A 16,891-nucleotide genomic window follows, 5' to 3' on the forward strand; every position below is an offset into this window, starting at 1 on the left:
AAGAGCTCTTTTGTGATCTTTGAATGCTCCTTATAAAATATTATTTTGACCTTGTTTCAGTGATAAAACATCTCTTATCTCTCAGAGTAACTGTTTACTTTAAAAAAAAAAACTCTTCGTAACATTGTTTATTTCATCTAAATTGCTCTCTCCCACTCCTGTTATTATGTTTTAGTCTCTTAACTTTTCTCAAACATTTGTTGATTTTTGGTTGTGCAGTCCCACTAAAGCATGAAGGTATCTGGAAACTTCACTTTTGGGTATTTATGTGACTGGGACTTGTAGCTTAGTGGCTTCACCTCAGAGTCACATTGATTTGGTGACACTGATTTTTCACTGGGATACCCAAGTGTGAGAATCTGTAGTTCTTTTGTCTTAAGCTAGTCAATACTCCAAGAAAGGGATCCCCCATCTCCTTTCTGTAGTTTTAAATCTGGCTGCCAAAGTTCTGGGTTGTGGACCTTAGCACTTCGGTACATAGACTTTCATTTAATTTTCTTATTTTCAGTGCGATGACTCCTCCCCTGTGAATACATTGGACGCCACCGGAAAATCCAGGATAATCTCGCCGTCTCCAAATCCTTAACATACTCATATCTGCAAACTCCCTTTTTCCATGTAAGGTCCTGGGGATTAGGATGTGAATGCCATTTGGGAAACCATTATTCTGCTTAACACTCAATGGCTAGGATCGTTGTACAATGCTCCTTGTCTCTCATTGTGGCCTTTAAATTACCTGGAGACTCTCCCATTTCTCTGCCCAGCACCAAGTCCAGGAATCTCCTCCGTCAGAATTCCAGCTTTGGAAATCTGTTCTCATGGCTCTATGCAGGGGGCAGATTTCTCTTTATGCTGGTGCTTTGTGCTTCTAATCTTTTCAGTTCCTGTATTGGGTCAGAGAGACTAGATGGGAGGGTCAGCACTTCATGCTTCATTACAAACTTTAAAGCCAATTCCTAGCTGCCGACTTGTCTTTGACCCTTGTTCTTCCAACAGTCTCTCACTGATAAAATACAGAGGAGGAAGATGCAAAAGCTACTTTGTAATAACCATTTGGGTTATTATACAGGAAGAGCAACGCAACTCAAGTTTTATGAGAACCTTTTAGTACACAGGCCCTGCTCTCTGTTGGAACATCTCCTGCCTTGTGGGAGGGAGCCATGGGGTTTGACCATGTAGACTGCATTGAAAAGGTATATTAACATGTCTTTCTGAAATAAGTGTTCTGGAAGCCACAAATTCTCAATACCTGTTAGTCTTCTGCCAAGAATAGCCATCATGACATAGAAATAGACCCCTTTTCAGAGTTACTAAAGCTAAAAGACTTCTGTGTCTCATTGCTTGGGATTCAAGTGTTGTATATGATTTTGCAGTACCCACAGCACAGGTGACTGTGTTTGCAGCTGTTCCTGTGGCAGTGAAAATAAGGACAAATAGCAGAGGAGAAGCCTTACTCTATTGTCTTAGTCAGCCTTTTCTCGATGGCTTTATAGTCTCCAGAAATTTCCCCTTGTTTTGATTTGCAGGTGGCACCTCTCCTCTGCTTCTGGCATTGCAGTAGATTGTTAAAAAAAAAATTATTCTGTAAGTTTTGGATTTTGGGGAGAAGAGGTAAACATGTCATTTATCAGCCACCCAGAATAGGAATATTCAGCCCCCCCCCTTTTTTTTAAGAATAGTGAGCCTAGTTATGAGAGCTGTTAAGAGTAGTAAACATCCAGAGTCAATGTCATGCCTGCTGAGCTCCTCAGTTATGTCAAAGAAATATGCACAAGTTTGTTCCCAGCGTTTGGATCACTGAAGAAATGCCACAAGCTTTAAACATATAATTGTTACTGCCATATTCGAGAAGGAAGACAAGAAAGAAAATTATGACAGTGGTGGCCTGTTTGTTCTTTCAGCAGCCAGAAAGCACTGAACTTGGCCAGAATTTTTCTGGGTGACGTATGTAGCAAGTGCCTCTGGCTCCCAATGTCATCTCTCCTCAGCCCACCTCGGCTTGTAGCCGCAGCTGCAGTGGACAGTTCCATGCAAGTTCATACTCACCTTGTGCTGATAATGCCATGCTTCATGTGTGCACCGTGTGTCTTTCTCCCCTCTTCCCCAGGGCTTTCTCTGATGCCGCAGGAGCCTGTTCAGTCTCCATGCATGTGCAGCCCCAAAGTGTGGACGTTAACACCCCCAAGGTCAACCGTCAACCAGTGAGGGACAGAACACAGTTGATAAATGCTCCAACCTCCTGTCCTTTGGGTGGACAATTCTGGGGGGCTTTGTGTATGCTTCTCAAGTGGTCCTGACTGGTTCCAGTCCTCACTGCCCGGAGTGGGGATCTTGGTATACAGACTTATTCTGTTTTTTTTTCTTCTTTCTTTTTTTACTCTCCTGGTTTCCTCACCCCTGCTTCTTGGAATCATCTCCCAAGAAATCACTTGTGCCCAAGGCCTTGTCTCACTTTGCTTTTTTCTTTTTTAAATTTTAATTTTATATTGGAGTATAGTTGATTAACAATGTTGTGTTAGTTTCAGTATACAGCAAAGTGGTTCAGTTATATATATATACATGTATTTCTTCTTTTTAAAATTCTTTTCCCATGTAGGTTATTACAGAATATTGAGCAGAGTTCCCTGTGCTATACAGTAGGTCCTTGTTGGTTATCTGTTTTAAATATAACAGTGTGTACATGTCAGTTCCAAACTCCCAGCCTATCCCTCCCCCCTGCCCCCCACCCCCTGACGCTTCCTCCCTGGTAACGATAAATTCATTCTCTAAGTCTGTGAGTCCATTTCTGTTTTGTAAATAAGTTCATTTTATCTTTTTTTTTTTAGATTCCACATGTAAGTGATATATGATATTTGTCTTTCTCTGTCTGACCTACTTCACTTAGTATGACAATCTCTAGGTCCATCTATGTTGCTGCAAGTGGCATTATTTCATTCTTTTAAATGGCTGAGTAATATTCCATTGTATACATATGTATCACATCTTCTTTATCCATTCCTCGGTTGATGGACATTTAGGTTGCTTCCATGTCTTGGCTATTGTATACAGTGCTGCAGTGAACATTGGGGTGCATGTATCCTTTCAAACCATGTTTTTCTCCAGATACATGCCCAGGAGTGGGATTGCTGGATCATCTGATCGATCTATTTTAGTTTTTTGAGGAACCTCCATATCATTCTCCATTGTGACTGTACCAATTTGTCTTTCCACCAACAGTGTAGGAGGGTTCCCTTTTCTCCACATCCACTCCAACATTTATTGTTTGTACACTTTTTGTTGATGGCCATTCTGACTGGTGTGAGGTGATATTTCACTGTAGTTTTGATTTGCATTTTTCTAATAATTAGTTGTGCTGAGCATCTTTTCATGTGCCTGTTGGCCATCTGTATGTCTTCTTTGGAGAAATGTCTGTTTAGGTCTTCTGCCCATTTTTTGATTGGGTTGTTTGTTTTCTTGATATTGAGCCACATGAGCTGTTTGTAAATTTTGGAGATTAATCTCTTGTTGGTTACATCATTTGCAAATATTTTCTCCCGTTCTGTGGGTTGTCTTTTCATTTTTTTTATGGTTTCCTTTGCTGTGCAAAAGCTTTTGAGTTTAATTAGGTCCCATTTGTTTATTTTTATTTCCATTACTCTAGGAGACAAATCAAAAAAGATATTGCTGCAATTTATGTCAGAGAGTGTTCTGCCTATGTTTTCCTCTTAAGAGTTTTATAGTATCTGGTCTTATATTTAGTTCTTTAATCCATTTTGAGTTTTTTTCTGTGTATCAGACTCTGCTTTTTTTTTTTTCTTGCGGTATGCGGGCCTCTCACTGCTGTGGCCTCTCCCGCTGCGGAGCACGGGCTCCGGACGTGCAGGCCCAGCGGCCATGGCTCACAGGCTCAGCCGCTCCGCAGCATGTGGGATCTTCCTGGACTGGGGCACGAACCCACATCCCCTGCATTAGCAGGCAGACTCTCAACCACTGTGCCACCAGGGAAGCCCCAGACTCTGCTTTTGATGGAACCCAAACCAAGACAATACTAAGTGTCTACTCTAGAATTTTAATGAAGCTTCAAAGAAGATTCAGGTGCTTCATTGCTGCCTTGACTGCATGGGGGATGAAGGAAAGAATAGGAAACACCATTGGGCTTCTGAATATGTTTTATTGACCTTCAGAAACATTATCGTATTTGAGAGCATAACTGCCAAGGGCCACAATAGTGTGGATAAGGGGAGTAGGGATGAAGGAAGTACTGCTATTTGTTTTATGTCCTCTATAGGGCTCTTTTTATGGATTACGTTTAATCCACTGAATAACCCTTAAATATGGACATTAGAATCTCCACTTGGTAAAAGTGTGAGGATAAAACAATTAAATAACTTGCCCAAAGCCACAGTAACCAGTAAATGGCAGATTCCAGTTACTAGTGATTCCACTTCAAAGCCTGTGCTTGTTTATATCACTTCACTGGTAGTACTTTTAAATGGATAATGCTGTATTTAATTTATTTGTTCACATGTTCAATATTTTTTAAACTTTATTTTAAAAATTTTATTCAAGGTAATGTGTGTACATGGTACAAAATTCAAACATCCAGGAAGGTATGCAATGAAAAGCATATCTTCCTCCCACCTCTGATCCAGCCCTGTTGAGGAGGCTTCTGCTGTTATTGGTTTCTTGTCTATTCTTCCAGAGATTTCTTTATATATATGTATTATCTTATTTTTATTTTTTACATATACCATGCACATTGCTCTTTTCTTTGTCTTGCTAATTTTCCTTAAAATATGTTAGATATCCTTTAAGTTGATTATAGAAAGTTGATTCATCATTTTTTTTTTTCTTTGCGGTACGCGGGCCTCTCACTGTTGTGGCCTCTCCCGTTGCGGAGCACAGGCTCCGGACGTGCAGGCTCAGCGGCCATGGCTCATGGGCCTAGTCGCTCCACGGCATGTGGGATCTTCCCAGACCGGGGTACGAACCCGTGTCCCCTGCATCGGCAGGCAGACTCTCAACCACTGCGCCACCAGGGAAGCCCAACTCATTATTTTTAACTGTTGCAGAGTATTCCATTACAAGGTTGTATCCTAATCTATATCATATGTTAAATTTTATCATAGAAAGTATTAATACTTTTTGATACTGGTTGAACCAATTATTTAAAAATTCTTTTAAAACAAATTAGTGGCATGAATTATCTATAGCTTATAAAACACAAGGAATGTTTTCTAAAAACAAAAATAAATGGTCTTTTTATCTGTTAATGAACAGCAAATTTTGAAATGAGCAGAATTTCAATTCCTTTCAATTAGATATCTCTGTCTCTGTCTGTTTCTTCTTTCTCTTTTGCCCTTACCTTTGATAACCATCTTTTAAGATTATGCTATGTTCACTCTCAGAATCCTAAGGACTGAGTTTGGAAGTTATGGTCATTGTCAACTTAATTCTATTTCTATTGGTTCAGAGGCCTTTTTCAGGCACCAAGTTCAGAAACTGTGCTTTTTTTTTTTTCTGTTAACACTTATAGGATAGATATATTGGTTATGGATGTTTTTCAGGAGACATAAAAAAATTCAAAATGTGTACATAAGATGACTCCAAATAGTTATTCCTACTTTTCTTAGATTTATAAAGCCCTCTTAAAATTTGTGTTCAGAGCATACTTACTTGTATGACTAAAGGAAGATTCCATGCGTCTCCTGATGAAACTAACTAGTAAACTATAATTTGTAAAAGGTCTGATCTTTCATATTGTATTTTACTCTATCCTGTCTTAGAACTATGCTAGAATAAAGTCACTCAAGTTCAGTTTTTGAAAAGCTATCCATTAATGTTTTCTATAGATACACAAATATTTTTCTTTTCTTTGAACTTTGAGATGATTATAGGTCCATGTGCAGTTTTGAGAAATAATACAAAGAGATTTCATGTACCGTTTACCCAGTTTCCCCCAGTGGTAACATCTTGCAAAATTATAGTACACTTGCACAACCAGGATGTTGACGTTGGTATAGTCAAGATAACAGATATTTCCATCACCACAAGGATTCCTCACGTTGCCCTTTTATAGCCACATCTACTTCCTTCCCACTCCCATCCTCTCTTTAACCCCTGGCAACCACTAATCTGGTCTCCATTTCTATAATTTTTTAATTTCAAGAATGTTTTATAAATGTAATCATATAGTGTATACATATTTCTTTTTTTTACAGCTTCTTCAGGAATCAGAGTTAAATTTATAGATTATATTCCTAAATTGACAAAACACATTTTCTGTTTCACATTGGTCTATTTTTTTTTCTTAATCAAATCACCCCTTAAGTAGTCAACATTTTCATTTGTAGACACTCATTCAAACTTACTGAATTAGATATGATTCCCTGGAAACTGACTTTGAGATGGAGACTTGTATATTGAAGGTCCATTGGAGCTTGGTCTCTTCCCTCAGTAGTTCCTTGTAAGGAACTGAGGGAGGTGGGATTGGGCAGAAGGAGAAGCCTCTCCACAGCACAGTTGTAACTGAGGTCTCAGCTCATCTACAGGGAGCACTGAAACGATATGGTCCTTCAGAGTTGTCCCAAATTGAGGGAAAGAGGCTAGATCTATATATCTGTATTCTATTTCCATTGATTCTTTGTATGCATTTTAGAATTAGCTTGTAGATTTCAACAAAGGATCCTGCTGTGATTTTGATTTGAATTGTGTTGAATCTATAAATGTATTTGAGGGAATTCCCTGGCGGTCTAGTGATTAGGACTCAGCACTTTCACTGCCAGGGCCTGGAACTAGGATCCCGCAAGCCAAGCAATGTGGCCCCCCCGCAAAAAAAAATCTATTTGATAGGAATTGACACATTAAGAATATTGAATCTTCCAGTCATTAAATATGTATATCTGTATTTATTTAGGTCTTCTTTGATTTCTTCTTTCATTGTGTTTTGTAGTTTTCAACATATGTACAGATGTTGTATATATTTTGTTAAATTTATACACAAGTATTTCATTTTTGGTGTTATTGGAAATGATATTTAAAAAAACCAAATTTCCAGTTGCGTTGCTAGTATACATTGTCCTGTGATTTTGTTAAAGTGACTCATTAGTTTTGCTAGCTTTTTGTGCATATTCTTTAAATTTTTCTCCTTAAATAACAATGATATCATCTGTAGGGAGGGACAGTGAAGTTTTCTTTCTTTCTTTTAAATTGGTATGGCTTTTATTTCTTTTTCTTTCTCTCACTGGCTATGTCCTTCATTTAAATGTTAATTACAAATGGTGAGAACAGACATCTCTGCCTTGTTTCTTATCTTGGGAGAAAACATTTGGTCTTTAACCATTATGTATGATTTTAGCTATAGGTTTTTGGTAAGTGCCCTTTATTAGAGTGAGGAATTTCTCTTCTATTTCTAGTTTGCTGAGAGATTTTATGGTGAATGGATGTTGAATTTTATCAAGGGTTTTTTTTTTTTTTTTTTTCCTGTGTCTACTGAGATGATGATAACAGTTTCTCTTTTAGTCTTGATGTGGTGAATTACATTGTTTGATTTTTCAAATGTTGAACTAACCTTGCATTCCTGGGATAAATTCTATTTGGTCATGCTATATTCTTTTACAAATATACTCCTGGATTTGATTTGCTAATATTTTGTGGGAGTTTTTATATCTATGTCCGTGAAAGATAATGGTTTGTTGTAACGTCTTTGTCTGGTTTGAGTATTCAGGGTAATGGGCTAGCTTATTAAATGAGACAAAGTGCTCATTCCTCTTCTATTTTTTGGAAGAGTTTGTGTAGTGTTGACATTTTAAATTCTTTTTTCCTTTTAAAAGTTTAAGAGATTTTACCGTTAAAGCCATCTAGGCCTGTAGTTTTCTTTGTAGGATGTTCTTAATTGAAAATTTATTTTCTTTAGTAGATACAGGAAAATTCAAATTATTTATTTCTTCTTGAGTAAGCTTTGGTAGATTGTGTCTTTTAAGGAAACTGTCCATTTCATCTACTTTGCCAAGTAGATGTCCATGGGTTGTTTGTAGTAATATTCACTTATTATTTCTATGACTGTATTATCTGTAGTATTCTTTTCTTTTTTCTTAATCAGTCTGGCTGGAAGTTTGTTAATTTTATTGATCTTTTCAAACTAGCTTTTTGTTTAACTGTTTTTTTTTCTATTTTCAAATTCATAGATTTCTGCTCTTCTTCTTCTTATTTCTTTTCTCTTGCTTGCTTTGAGTTTAATTTGCACTTCTTTTTCTTGTTTCTTAAGGTGGAAGCTTAGGTCATTGATTTGAGACTGCTTTTTTCCCCCAATAAAAGCATTTAATGCTCTGCACTTCTCTTTATGCATTGTTTATACATTGTGAGCTGCATCTCATAAATTTTGGTATTTTGCATTTTTATTTTATTTTTATTTTTATTAAAATATTTTCTAATTGCTCTTCTTACTTTCTCTTTGACCAATGGGTTATTTAGAAGTACATTGTTTAATACCAAATATTTGGGGAAATTTTTGAGGTATGTTTCTGGTTTTGATTTCTAGTTTAATTCTGTCATTGCCAGAGAACATACTTGATATCATTTCAATTATTTTAAATTTTGAGGGGCTTGAATATTTCTTGGTGAATGATCTATGTGCACTTAGAAGAATATGTATTCTGCTGGTGTTGGGTGTCAGTTATATCGAGTTGGTTAATTGTGTTGTTCAGGTTCATTGTATCCTTACTGGATTTCTGTTTTTTTGTTCTGTTAATTACCATTGAAGTCACCACCTATAATTGTGGATGTGTCTATTTGTCTTTTCACCTCTATCAGTTTTTGCTTTGTGTATTCTAAACCCTATCTGTTAGGAATGTAAACATTTAGAATTGTTTTGTCTTCTTAGTGAATTAACCCTTTTATCATTATAATATTCCTTGCTCTCTGCTCTCTGCTTTTCCTGGTCTTAGTATAGTCACTCCAGCCTTCTTTTGTTGATGTTTTGTAAGATATGTATAGTTCCATCCTATACTTTTAATCTACTTACATCTTTAGGTTTAAAGTGGGTTTCTTATAGACACTATGCAGTTGGGTCTACTTTTTTGCTGTTTGGTAATCTCTGTTTTTAAAATGATGAATTTTATCATTTATATTTAATGTAATAATTGACATGGTTAGAATTATATCTACCATTTTCCTAGTGGTTTTTTCTTTGCTCCATTACCTTTGCTCTTCCTTTTCTTTTTTCCTTGTCTGCTTTTGCATTGAGTATTTTTAAAAATTCCCCTTTATCGCCATTACTTGGCTTATTATTTACGTTTCTTTTAAAGATTTTCTTAGTTGTTTCTTAGTACTTAAATATATATATTTATATAATCACAATCTAACTTCAAATAGTATCATACTACTTCACATATTACATAAGAACCTTACAACAGCATATTCCCAATCTGTCCCTCTTTCCTTTAATTTTCTATGCAATCTTTGTCATATACTTTACTTTTACATATATTATACTATAAACCATGAATTCATTGCTACTATTTTAAAGTTAGTCAGTTATCTTTTAGAGCTGTTAAAATGAGGAGAATACCTTTAACATTTACCTTTATTTTAATCATTTCTGGAGACGAAATTTCATTGTGTACTATCAAGTTTCTTTCTGACATTGTATTTCTTATTACTAAAGAACTTCTTAAAAAACATTTTGTAGTGCAGATCTGTTGGTAATGAATTCTCTCAGCTTTTGATAGAAAGATATTTTCAGTGGGTATAGGATTCTGAGGAGAGATTTTTTTCCCTCTTTTCAGGATTTTAAAGGTGTCACTCTATTGTCTTCTAGATTGTGTAGTTTATGACGGACAGTCTGCTATAATTCATGTCTTTTTTACTCAGTATGTTACATGTCTTTTTCCCCCCATCTTTGTTTGGCCTTCTGAATTTTCTCTTTGTCATTGGTTTTCAGCAGTTTGAATATGATTTACTGAGAAGTGTGTGCCTGTTTGTACGTGTATGTGTGAAGGGCTGTTTTTTGTTTTGTTTCTTGTTTTTAGTGTTCATCCTTTTTGGGGTTTTCTGAGTTTCTTTGATTTGTGGTTTGCTATATTTCATTATTTTAGGAAAATTCTTGGCTGTTATCTTATTAAATATTTCTCTAGCTTGTTCTATTCCTCTTTTCTGGTATGTTAGATCATTTGATATTATCCCACAACTCTTGGGTGCTCTGTTCTGTTTTATTCACTCATTTTCTTCTTAGTGTTTGGATAATACCTATTGACCTGTCCTTAAGTTCACTGTTTTTTTCCTTGAGTGTGTTGGTTCTACTGATGAGCCTGTTGAAGGCATATTTCATGTCTAATACCAGGTTTTTATACATGTTAGAATATTTCCAGTTTTCTATTCCTTATAGTTTCCAAATATCTGCTGAAATTTGCTGTATGCATGTTGTCCACCTTTTCTCTTAAAGCTTTTCCCATATTAATTATAGTTTGATAGTTCCAACATCTGATTCTGGTTATGCTGATTGCTTTGTCTCTTGAAAGTGCAATTTTCCCTCATTTATTTTTAGTGTTTTTTAAAAATAATTTTCTTTTTTTTTTTGCGGTACGCGGGCCTCTCACTGTTGTGGCCTCTCTCGTTGCGGAGCACAGGCTCTGGACGCACAGGCTCAGCGGCCATGGCTCATGGGCCTAGCCGCTCCGCCGCATGTGGGATCTTCCCGGACCGGGGCACGAACCTGTGTCCCCTGCATCGGCAGGCGGACTCTCAACCACTGCGCCACCAGGGAAGCCCTAAAAATAATTTTTGATTAAATGTTGGGCATCATATATAGGAAAGCAAAGACTTAGGTAAATAGTATTTATGACTGAAATCGGCACAACTTTTGTAATGCTAGGTCATGTGTGTGTGTGTGTGTGTGTGTGTGTGTGTGTGTGTGTGTGTGGTTGGGGGAGTTGAGTTAATATAATCAGGAGCTGAGTCGGGTTCAGACTTGGCATCAAAGCTTCTAGGGTTACTCTTTGTTTAGGTTGGGACCTGAGTTACTGAAGGGTTTTTGGCAATGTTTGTGTTCTACTCTTAGCTTTTGGCTTTTCCTATGTAGCTGTGTCTTATAAGTGGTCTCTTCATGTTCATGTTTTTCCCCTGCTGGTGATAGATTGTTTTTGCTTCTTACTTGGAGCTTGCTAGCCTGGTGGTGGGAGTTGGGAAGGTTTCTGTTGTCGGGATTTGGCCTTACTCTTAGGCAAGCCCTGTATCCCTGAATCTTAGAGGTTAGACTTTCTTTGTGATCCTGCCCCTTTCTCCATCATAGCCAAACTCTGCCTTGTTCTGTGTCAGGTCTTGTGAAGAAGAGAGTTTCTTGCCTTTCTCCCAGTTATAGGAGGTCTCTAAAGGCCTGAGTTCAGGACAGTGTCCTACCCCTCCCCCAAAGGAAGAGAGTTTTGTTTTTTACCCTTCCCTCAGCAACAGTGGATTTATATATGTGCCTTTGGGGTGCCAGGCTTTGCTGCCTTTACCCCAGCAACCTAAAGATTTTGTTCTGTAGAAAAGCAGGGTGGGGCAGGGCTTTGTGCTTTTCGGCTGTGGCAGGTGTTCCTGTTCTCCCAGCCTGCACCATTGAAGGAAGCTTTCTCTGGTCTTCTGCCCTACCCTTAATCTGTTTTATGCATATAACAGAGGTCAGAGGAGAAGAGCCAGTGTGAACTCTCTTTGTTTCTGCAGCCATCAGGGTTTTTATACACTCATACTAGTGTACACTCAGTTTAACAATTTATTAAAAATTTTAGTTGAATTTTTCTTACATTCTTGTGTGGTGCCGCGAGTCTCTCCTCTTGTGCTCTGCCACAAAGTAAGGCAGCATTTATGTTTTTGTCTCCTTAGAGATGTCTATCTGTCCTTATTATTTAAGGCTACTTGGTGGCCATGTATTTTTGCTCTGGTAGGTTCAAGAAAAGTTATGATTTTGTATTTTATCTGGATTTTGTTGTTGTTGCTGTTCAGGTAGGGAGGCTCTTCCCAGCTTTCTAAATCATAGATAGAAGTGCAGTTACTTTAGTTGCATCTTTAAGGGGCCATTCCACTGCTCTATAAGGCCAGTAGTTTTGGGTAGTGTAGTATATGATATGTGTCCAGTGCCACACCTTTGCTGTAAAGTTGGTTTTGTGGCTTGATGCAGTGTTTTGTGGTATCTCATGTTGGTAAATCAGGCACTCTCTAAGTCCTTGGATATTAGTGCTGGCTTAAGCCATGGGGGCAGGAAAGGTAACCCTATAACCAGATCCAGGTTGTTCCCAGTGATGATCCCATTTAAGATGAATCTCTATTCCTTCAAAGGTGAAAGACTTCTTAGTCATCTTGCCACCAAGGGGATATTTGATCTCAAGGGATGGTGCCATACTGGGAGTTAGCATTGATCTCAGTTGCTGCCGGGTTGGACATTCAGCAGTGGCAATAGTTAGATCAACCTTGGTAAGTGGAAGCCCATGCTATTCGGTTCATGCATATCTTCCATTCCTGCTGCCACACTTACTTCATTAATGACCTATGCTAGCACTGGTGTTGGAAAAATACAGTGGTTGGATGACATCAACAGGCTAAGTCATACTGCCTCTGGTTATTTAGTACTTCTTCTCTGGTAAATGCTCCCTGGTGACAGTTAACCTGTAATACAAAGATCTTCATACGTTTGTGCTCACTCACATGTATCCATCCACATGCCTTTCCCTTGAACTTCCTCGTTCCTTATCCTCCAATCCATTTTCTCCCTCCAGGCCCCTAAAAAAACAGCCAGGACATTCTCTACTGCCCATGAGTCTGTGTATGTTCTTATCCTGGGCTACTACTCTTTTCACGTAAAGTGAATGGCAAAACACACTGCCTGGAGCTCTGTCCATTGGGAGGATTTTACTTTATTGCTCTCTTTCATGATCACTTCTGGGTGGGGTTTGTAGTGCAGCAGTACGTTTTTGGCTTTCACCCACATACCGAGCTAACCCATATATGAACCAAGCGTGGCATTTTTCCCCCTCCGTCAGTTAGTCAGGTGAGGCTTCTCTCCATTCCACAGAGCCATAGTTGAGATTTGAGTGAGAGGTGTCAGGCAATAGTGGTGGACAGTAGAGAGGGTATGACTCACTTGTTTATGCTGCTTACTTGTGTCCTCTGGCCCTGCTCATTCCCAATCCTGAATGTATGACTTCCATCTTACTTTGGATTATTGCTGGGCCTTCTCCGTGTAATGACTTTGGTCATTAGGTAATGATAGGAAGCTTCGTCTGCATGGCTACTTGATGTTCCTATCAGGGCCTGTAGGATGATAGCAGATTAAATGGTATATAGTTCTCTGCTGCAGATTCCATATCTTTGCCCCAGATTACTTGGGATCTTTGGTCTTTTGTGGGAGGACTGTCCTGTGCATTTTAAAACTTTAGGAGCATCCCTTGCCTCTACCCATAAGATGACAAGAGCCTCACTCCTTGCTTCCCTCATCTGTGACAAGCACAAATTTCTTCAGACATTGCCAAGAGTTCCCTTCAGAGCAAAATTTCCCCTGATTGAGAACTACTGGTCTAGACAACCTGAGTTCCTTTTTGGACTATTTTATTACATGGGGAGAGAGAGTTAACATAGCCCTAGGGCAAGATTCTAGGTGTATATTGTTGTCAGTCTCATGTGAATGTGAACTTCTGATCTTCTTTTATAGGAATGGAAAGGAATCCATTCCCCGGATCAGTGGCCTCATACCAAGCGCTCAAGGCTCTGTTTATCTGCACTAGCAAAGATAACCACATCTGGAACGGAGCTGCAATTGTGGCTACTGCTTGGTTATATTTATAGTACTTTACTCTCATCTACCATGATCCATTTGTTTTTTTTTTAGAGGCCAGATAGGTGAATTAAATGGAGGTAACAAGAGGGACCATCACCCTTACATGCTTTACATCTTTGATGTGGTACTATTCTTGCCATTCTCTCCAGGAAATGATGTTGTTTTTGATTTACTACCTTGGCTGGGAGTAGGAGGCAGTTTCTAAGGCTTTTGCGTGGATTTCTGCCCTATAATAGCACTTACCCCACAGGTCAAAGAACCAATATGAGGATTCTGCCAACTACAAAGTATGTCTGGTCCAATTATATATTTGGACACTAGAAAATGATCAGTCCTGTGTTGAAGTACCCAGTGGTTGGAGTGAACCCAATTTGAACTACAGCTTGGCTAAAACACCATTTATTACCTTGCCCCCTTATGTTCGCACTTGAAAAGTGAAGTCATAATGGTGCTTTGGGTCCCCAGATATCAATGTCATTTCAGACCCTGTGTCCAACAGTCCTTAAAAGGTCTGAGTGTTCCTTTTCTCCATTGCATAATTTTCCAAGTAAATGGTGATACATTCATTTAGGGAAGGAACGGAAGAATTATTACTGAATACATTTGATGCAGTGTTTCAGGGTTCATCATCTCAGGGACCTGACCTCTCCTTCAGTCAGTAGATTTTGTATTTGAGAACTGGCTCAGGACTATATAAGAAATTATGACTTTACTAGACTGACTGCCCTTAGTTTCCTAATCATCTATCCTTTACTTTAAAAAGTTGTATAAATTAAGCAATACTTTTGTTGCTGCCCACAGTTTTTTGCTTCTGTGAACACTGTGTTCCAATAACCATCTCCAGGGCTTCCCTGGTGGCGCAGTGGTTAAGAATCCGCTTGCCAATGCAGGGGACATGGGTTTGATCCCTGGTCGGGAAAGATCCCACATGCCGCGGAGCAGCTAAGCCCGTGCACCACAACTACTGAGCCCGTGCTCTGCAACAAGAGAGGCCACTGCAATGAGAAGCCCGTGCACCGCAGCAAAGAGTAGCCCCCACTCGCCGCAACTAGAGAAAGCCCACGCGCAGCAACAAAAACCCAATGCAGCCGAAAAATTAAAAATAAATTAATTAAAAAAAAATCTCCATATCTCTTTGGATATTGAGGTGCCCTGGTTGCCACTTTGGTCTTGCCATTCATCACAATAATTGGGCCCACTTTGCCTCTGATGGTTAAGTGTTATCAGTGGACGTCTTTTATCTCAGGTTCTGGAGTTTCTCTTCTATAACAGTATCTCCTGCCATCAACTCTGGCCTACAGAGTACACACTGAGCTTCTCCATGATGCTGATGTCTCTTTCCTTAACACATTCCATATAGGCAACTGGTAAATGGAGTACTCTGGTCCCTTTCATGAACATGGCTGACGGGTTTTCTGGACTTAAAGTAGTATGCCCATTCTAGCATAGCTCCTTCTATCGTCTTTTTAATTTCCTTTGTCCAATATTATGGCAATTCTGTAATTTCTACTCTACTTAGTGTGGGCCACTGATTTCCCAAACTTCCAGGAGCTATCATAGCACAGTGTGTTAGAATTGTTTACTGGGATCCTTACCACTGAGTAACCTACTTATGGTAGTTGGGGGATGGGTAAATCAGCCTTGAAGAGGGGGTTTGGGTGGAGTACCAGAGCATCCACTCGCTAACTTACTCAGAATCACAATATACCTGCTGCCACCTCCTGTATTAGTTTCGCAGTGGCCTTTGTCAAAAGCAATACAATCTACCCTGGTAGCATAATTTCTAAACACGTGACTCAAACAACGTAATAAACAGAATTTAAAGATGACAAGCTCAAGCATCAAAGAAACACAAGATATATTTACTGAAGGAACACTTTAAACGATATGACAGAGATATGGGAAATGGCAACTACAATCAACAGACTAACCAGTGAACAGGTAGGAGGGATGCCTCCAGCCCAAGAGAAAAGTTAGTCCCTTTATTTAAATAATTGTAATATAAAAAATCCAGAAACTGTATTCACATATGGACACTGTGCTGAGGTCTGTTCATTATTATTTGGCCTTTTCAATCCAATAGAGAGATTATAGTCACTATAGCCAAAACCACCCTTTATTATACAATATAATGATGATAGCAACCATTTACTGGGTGTTTATGATACCAAGTGTTTTATAAAACATTAGCTCCCTAATTACTGATGTATGCATGTGAAGGGGTGACTGTAAGGAAATGACACTTGTCAAAGCTGTCACCTTCATGGTTATATACTTATTCCAATGAAGTCAATTACCGTAATCCAAACAGTTCCATCACTCCTGTTTGGGGATTGCTGTCAGAAACTGTGAACATTACCGTGAAATCCTTGATGTGATACATCGTTATTCTCTGCAAGAGGATTTGGTTATTTGAAAATAGTTGAGTCATTCAGAGCCAACCTTGGTGAATAATTTGGAGAGGTATTCAAAGTAGGTAACATGATTTTAGTTCTTTAAAGTAAAAAAATTGACATATTGACTATTAAGCACCAATAATCTCAGTTTTCTTGGATGTTTGTAAACCATCCCTAAAGCGTTTCTCAACAAGTAGTTCCAGAATGTGCTCTGAGCAATGACAGCATTGTTGGTACTCCTAAGGGGAGTACCTGAAGAGTGATACTTCCTTAGATTAAATTCTATTAATTAAATTTATTTTACTTTGTACACAGACAAAGAACTGGAGGGGAAGTAATGTATTGATTTTAAAAATAGAAAGGTATATTTCCTCAAATTAAAAAAAATGAGTTTATCCATTTTCTACTCAAGTCACATTTGTTCTGCCCAGTCTATTTTATAATATAAGGTGATAGACTTGTTTTCATATACTTTATCTTTAGAATCTTTTTAAAATTGAAGTATAGTTGATGTATAATACTATATGTTACAGGTGTACAGTATAGTGATTCAAAATTTTTAAACTTTATACTCCACTTATAGTTATTATAAACTATTGGCTATATTCCCTTGTTGTATAATATATCCCTGTGGTTTGTTTTATACCTAATAGTTTGTACCTTTTACTCCTCTACCCCTACATTGCCCCTCCCCCCTTCCTTGTCCCCACTG

This window comes from Monodon monoceros, unplaced genomic scaffold (genome assembly GCF_005190385.1).
Source record: "Monodon monoceros isolate NGI ecotype Baffin Bay Population unplaced genomic scaffold, NGI_Narwhal_1 Super_Scaffold_18, whole genome shotgun sequence".
Taxonomy (NCBI): domain Eukaryota; kingdom Metazoa; phylum Chordata; class Mammalia; order Artiodactyla; family Monodontidae; genus Monodon; species Monodon monoceros.